This window comes from Ailuropoda melanoleuca, unplaced genomic scaffold, assembly GCF_002007445.2.
Source record: "Ailuropoda melanoleuca isolate Jingjing unplaced genomic scaffold, ASM200744v2 unplaced-scaffold9113, whole genome shotgun sequence".
In the NCBI taxonomy this organism is placed as follows: Eukaryota; Metazoa; Chordata; class Mammalia; order Carnivora; family Ursidae; genus Ailuropoda; species Ailuropoda melanoleuca.
This window is the reverse complement of record NW_023254563.1, coordinates 4,654-11,139: the sequence shown is the minus strand read 5'-3', so window position 1 is coordinate 11,139 and position 6,486 is coordinate 4,654. Positions and strand designations below refer to the sequence as shown.

General features: G+C 40.4%; 1 pseudogene; it reads left to right on the top strand.

Annotated features, from left to right (window-relative positions):
• The first annotated feature begins 3,562 nt into the window (after positions 1–3,562).
• Positions 3,563–4,077, top strand: LOC117800921 (annotated as a pseudogene).
• Positions 4,078–6,486: the final 2,409 nt, after the last annotated feature.

Here is a 6,486-nt window from a genome sequence, read left to right as displayed (position 1 = left end):
GCTCTGCTGACGTCGTGCGGGCCGCGGAGCGGACGAACCCTCGGGGGCGGCATGGCGCTCCTTTCCTCCGCGCCCTTCTCGTTTCGGCCATTCGCCGCGCGTGGAGCTCTGCCGGTCGAGGAGCTCAGGGAGGGCTGCAACCGCACAGTTGTCATTAAATCTGTACTCGACTGTCTTTTCCCCTTTTAACGTCAGGATATTCTGCTGAGGCCCCTGTTGTCAGACATTCCGTGCGGGCTGCGCTTCTGCAGACCGACGACGCCGCTCGCGCCTAAAGCCGAGGCGTGGGTCGAGGGCGCGTGGCTGGACCCGCCGTGGGCTGGACGCGCAGCTCTGGTCGGAGCCGCGGGCTTGCGGAGTTCGCCCCAGGGTCCGCTCGCGCGCGTGTCCACCCTTCTCAGGTCCCTTCCCTCCCGCTTACGAAGTCCACCCGTGGCTCTTCTGAACTCGTCACCAGAACCCGTTTCTTCGCCTTCCTCCCGGGCAGAGCCTGGTTTCTCCTGCGGGACTCTCCTCTCTCCTTGGAACACTGGACTCGCTGAGGGTAAATCAGAAACCGAGGTGCACATGGTTTTTGTAATTCGATGACAAGCTTTGACTCTCTTCGTTTCTCGGGTGCGAACATATTTGTAAGCAATCTAAACACATTCATTTGGCTCTAGGGCTTTGGGCATTTGGCGCCTTAGTTTCTGGGTCTGACCCTGAGGACACACTGATAAGGGTGGGTGACAGTGACCTGTTTCCTGCGCAGACCCAGAGGGCCAGACTTGTGAGGTTCTGCTGGGAGCACCGAGCAGCAGTGTTCTGCTCAGTGCAAGCTGGAGGCAGTAGTCTGTGCTTGGATATTATAGGCAATTTATCAGTATGTTCCAGAGCAGAAACTCGTCTTTAGTAGTTTTTTTGGACGCAGGAATAACAGGATTTTGGGTTAAACGTGTTTTAGCAACCTACCCAAAACACTGAATTCTTTGAACCTCATTTGAATGTGAATATTAAAAAAATCTAATTTACAGAATAATTATGGGGCAAGTAGTTTCAACAGACCTTCAAAAACAGGAGGCAAGAGGGAGACCTCAATAAATGTTAGCATCCTTTCTTCTTGCTATCATTGGTTCATCTGAACATTTTCAGGTAAAAGAGACTGGTGCAGAAAGTTTTATTTGCTTCAAGAAAAGGTAGCATGTGATTTGTGATGATTCTGTATCCTTTAGTTTCCTGGTGTAGAGCATATTTCTCCAAAACTCTGCAGTTATTATTGTGCAAATGGACCTGGATGTCTGGTAATGAATAATGCTTTCTTTCTTGTAGTTTTTATGACAAAACAAGGTAGTGTATGGAAATAACTTTGAGGCAACCTGATATAAATATAATTGATACAACTCTGCTTCAAAATAAATGCAGGCTGAAAATGATAATTATCAAAAGTTATCATTGATTATTTTTTCCTCAGAAAGGCCTGTGAAAATATGTGATAAATCATCAGTGAATTTAATAGAGTCCACATGTCCTGCTTACTAATTCCAAACTAAATCACTTTCTTTTGAAAGGCAGGTTATTTCTTTCTGCCAATTCACCACTTAGAAATTACCTGAGTTACAAGTGAAAACCTCTTTCTTCCCTGAGGAAATCAAGGAAGAATTTAAAAAAAAATTTTTGTATGACATGCATCAGTCATCAAATATCATGTGGTAGCTTGGGATTATGCATATTTTGATCAAATATTTAATGTTGTAAAATTACCTAATTGTGTAGAAATCCATTCAGTTTACTCTGTGCTTTACTTATCCATACAGATTATCATGTCTGTGATTCTGCCTTCATTGGACTTTTCCATGAATGGAAATGATAAGGAAAAAAAGTGATAGTGATAGAATTACAAGTACTTACAATGAAAGAGGTGTTTTTTTAAAAGATTTTTAATTTATTTATTTTTAAGAGAGAGAGAGAGCGCAGGTTGGGGGTGGGGGTGGGCAGAGGGAGAAGCAGACTCCCCACTGAGCAGAGGGCCTGATCAGGACTCTATCCCAGGACTCTGGGATCATGACCTGAGCGGAGGGTAGATGCTCAACCCACTGAGCCACCCAGTCCCCCAATGAAAAGGGTTTAATGAATGAGTGCTTTCAGAGGAAGAGAGGGATCCAGGTCATGGCTTTCCTTTTAGATTTGCCTTCCACAGAGAGAATCTCTGTGTATCCCAGTAGAGGATTTATTGTTCATTAATTGCTTCAGTCATGCCTCCCATTAGTACTGAGTATACTTCCTTCCAGGAGCTATGCCAAATACTTGGGATGGAGAAGTGAAACTACAGACATAAGCCAGACATGAACCCTGTCCTCACCGAGCCGGCAATCTAGCAGTATTTTGACGTTAGAGCAAGTATTATGAATGGTGGAATAAAAAACTACAGAGAAAAATGGGAGTGTACAACTGAACCGGAGGTTGTTGTGTTCACTGGATTCTGGATTCTGTCAACTTCTCTTAAAGAATTTCTTCATAAGGAAAAGATATATGCACCCCTCTGTTTATTGCAGCTTTATTTACAATAGCCAAGATATGGAAGCAACCTAAGTGGCCATAGATAGAAGAATGGATAAACAAAGTGTTACACACAGACACACACACACACACACACACACACACGAATATAATTTAGCCATAAAAAATGAGATCTTGCCATTTGTGACAACATGAATGGACCTAGAATATATTATAATAGTGAAATGAGTCAGAGAAAGACAAACACCATATGATTTCACTTATCTGTGGAATTTAAAAAATAAAACAAACCAACAAAAAAGTAGAAACACACCCATAAATATAGGGAGCAAGCTGATTGTTACCAGTGGTGAAAAGGGAGGATAGGCAAAATGGTTGAAGGGGAGTGGGAAATGCAGGATTCCACTTATGTAATGAGTAAGTCACAGGGATGAAAGGTACAGCAAAGGGAATATAGTCAATGGTATTGTAATAGTGGAGTACAGTGACTGATGGTAGCCAACTTGTGGTGAACATAGCATAACATATAGAGTTGTGGAATCACTATGTTGTTCACCTGAAATTAGTGTAACATTATGTGTCAACTCTACTTCAGTTAACAAATATTTCTTGTAAGGATGGAATGAAGGGCCAAAAAATAGACTTGACAGAAGATTATGCCTTGAAAAATGGGAAGGTTTAGAAGATAATTGCTAAGAAAGAAGCTTCCTTAGACTTCTTCCTTAGAGAATTTGATGAATAATCTGCTCATGGTGGCTCTAGAATCTGATTTCTGCCCTTATCTGAGTCCACTCTGCTAGTTTCCCAATTCCTCTTCCTACTACTATAAGAACTCCAAATGTCTTGGGCTTGGACTCCCAAGGGAAGGAGGACAGGCAGAGGAAATGGTAACATACCAGAAGTTAACTCTTAGAGAAGGACCCTATACTCTTACATTCAAAACTTGGGAGTGTGACTTTTCTGCCACTTCCTCCTCCCTGCCAGTGCTGCTCAGACTGTACCACTGGCTCAGAGCTCTGGGCTCCCACTAAACTAGCTCCACAGTGGTCTCTCTCTAGCTGCTTTCATGATCATCTACCAGGACTTCTTCAGCCATGGTGAGATGTTCTCCAACATCTACGAGATTTGGGAGATCATAGATGGACTCTGCCTGGAGATGGAGGGGAAGATGGTCAGTAGGACAGAGGGTAACATTGATGATTCACTAATGGTGGAAATTCTTCCACTGAAGTCCCTGGCAAAGGTACTGGAAGCACAGTAATCACTGATGTTGCTATTGTCATGAACCATCACTTGTAGGAAACCGGCTTCACAAAAGAAGCCTTCAAGAAGTACATCAAAGATTACATGAAATCAATCAAAGGCAAACTTAAAGAACAGAGGCCAGAAAGAGTAAAATCTTTCATGACAGGAAGTGAGGAACAAATCAAACACATCCTAGCTAGTTTCAAAAATTACCAGTTCTTTATTGGGGGAAACACGAATCCAGATGGCATGGTTGCTCTGCTGGACTGTTGTGAGAATGGTGTGACCCCATATATGATTTTCTTGAAGGACAGCTTAGAAATGGAAAAACGTTAACAAATTTGGCTATTACTTTGGATGCATTATCTTTTGCCGTAACTGGCTGTTGTTCTTCATCCAACACAAATGGGCCTGATGTCATCTTGAGCTCTTCATTTATTTTGACCTTATGCTTGTGCTCCCTCTCTCTCTGGCTGTCTCTATCTCTGTCGAATAAATAAATAAAAAAATTCTTCCATATCACCTATAAAATATGATACGTGCACACACCATATATCCTAAGGAACAAAATAGCTGGTCTTCCAGCTGGAATCTATTGCTGCTTCTTCAGTTTAGCACAAGGTAAAGCATTAGATTGTATTCAGAGTCCAGATGGTACAAAATGCACATTTTAAACACTAGAATCATACTTATTTGTGCAGAACTTTTACACAATGAGAGGTGAGAATGAGTGAATCGAAGATTCATTTCTCCCATCTCCTTTTCTCACTGGGACTATGCTAAATCAAGAAAATGGGAAGTTCATTACCTGAAAATGTAAATTATTTCTCCCCTTCCTTTTTTTCTCCCTACCTCTTTCCTTCTTTATTTCCTAAGTATATTTGTTGGAATTTTAGAAAATGAAATGCATGTATAATATAATTCCATAGAATTATATCATCATGATAGTTTTGCCACCTACATTTATACCCTCAAGTAATTTGGAGACAATTTCCAAAGAAACAAAAACATATTCATACAAATTCATTAAAAGAATTCTAATAACATCAAGATTTATTTATTTATTTTTTTGCCTAAGAGGAGAAAAGGTTCTACTCAAATACGTAGGGGGTGGTGGGTCAGACATCTGTTGGTTATCTACAAACACTGGCATTTCCCATGTTGATTCAAAAGATAAAAGTGACATAATTAAGAGAAGAATTAATCTTTCAAAACTCATTAAAGTATCTATTACTCTAAATTAAAAACTGCTAAACGTGTGTGTGAGTAGGGGGTAGCTGGGTTATTCAGCTTTTTAATGCTCTCAAAATAAGAGCTCCTTGGAGAACGCCTATCTGTTAATTAAATCAGAGTTAATCAGTACAATTATAGGAATCCGTGATTGGTATATAATGTCTGTGCTGCACATTTGCTTACTATCATTTAAAGGAGGAATCAGAAAGTAGCGTGTACAGGAGAAGCTGATATATTTATGTATGCTTCATTTTACTTAGTATAATTTTTCATTTCAAATATGATCACTGCATAAACTCCACAAGATTGAAAATATATTAAAGAGAAAATAGGTAAAATTTGCTCAAAATAGTGCACAAAATTTTCTGGATACACATTTATTCCGAAATGTTCTTAGTGGTCTAAGAAGATTTCTAAGAACACAATCTATAATCAAATCAGCATTTTATATGGCTTAATCTAAATCTGGTTTAGATTGAAAAATCAAATATAGCCAACACTCTGAGGTACAAATTACCTTCTAACTTTGTACTATTACATACTGACTAGTGTAGTATTCAGCTGTTGATCAAAAGCTGAAAAGAACGTATCAATATGTGCATGTTTATGCACAAATTGTATGTATTGCATTATTACATTAACGTATTATGTACATTTAAGATATTAATGATAGAGAGGGGCGCCTGGGTGGCACAGCAGTTAAGCATCTGCCTTCAGCTCAGGGCGTGATCCCGGCGTTATGGGATCGAGCCCCACATCAGGCTCCTCCACTATGAGCCTGCTTCTTCCTCTCCCACTCCCCCTGCTGTGTTCCCTCTCTCGCTGGATGTCTCTATCTCTGTCAAATAAATAAAATCTTTAAAAAAAGATATTAATGATAGAGAAAGATGAAGCCGTCGACAATAGTTTTTAAACATACAGATAGGATCTCAGTATGTAATCTCCATTCACATAAAGTAGATTTGGTCATGGATAGGAACATTTTCCTTCTGTAATTAATTTGAAATAATAATGTTGCATAGGTGCTTCTCTCACACAACCCGTACAAAACAAGTTATTAGCAACCCGCTACTTCCATGGCTGCCTACACAGCCGGGAGTCAACAGGTGTATGCAGAAATGGCTGTCCTACATTTTATAGTATTAATATACTTCCTAATTGATTGAAACACAGATTTTTTTTTCTTTTTTCTTCTTAGGAAGCTTTATCCTCTTTACTGCGAACACCTGCAGTTCCTCAGTATCCCAACAATTAAAACTATAATGCTCCATACTGAAGCACCTGTAGGCGCTAGTTGGCATGGAGTTGGCAAATCAGGGACTGATAAGTCTGCAATTGGGGGATAGATGCATTTTTTGTTTGTTTTTGAGAGAGGGGTCAGGCACAGAGGGAGAGGGAGAGAGAAAATCCCAAGTAGGCTCCATACCTAGCACAGAGCCCAATGTGGGGCTCAGTCTCACAACCTTGTGATCATGACCTGAGCTGAAATGAAGAATCAGACACTTAGTTGAC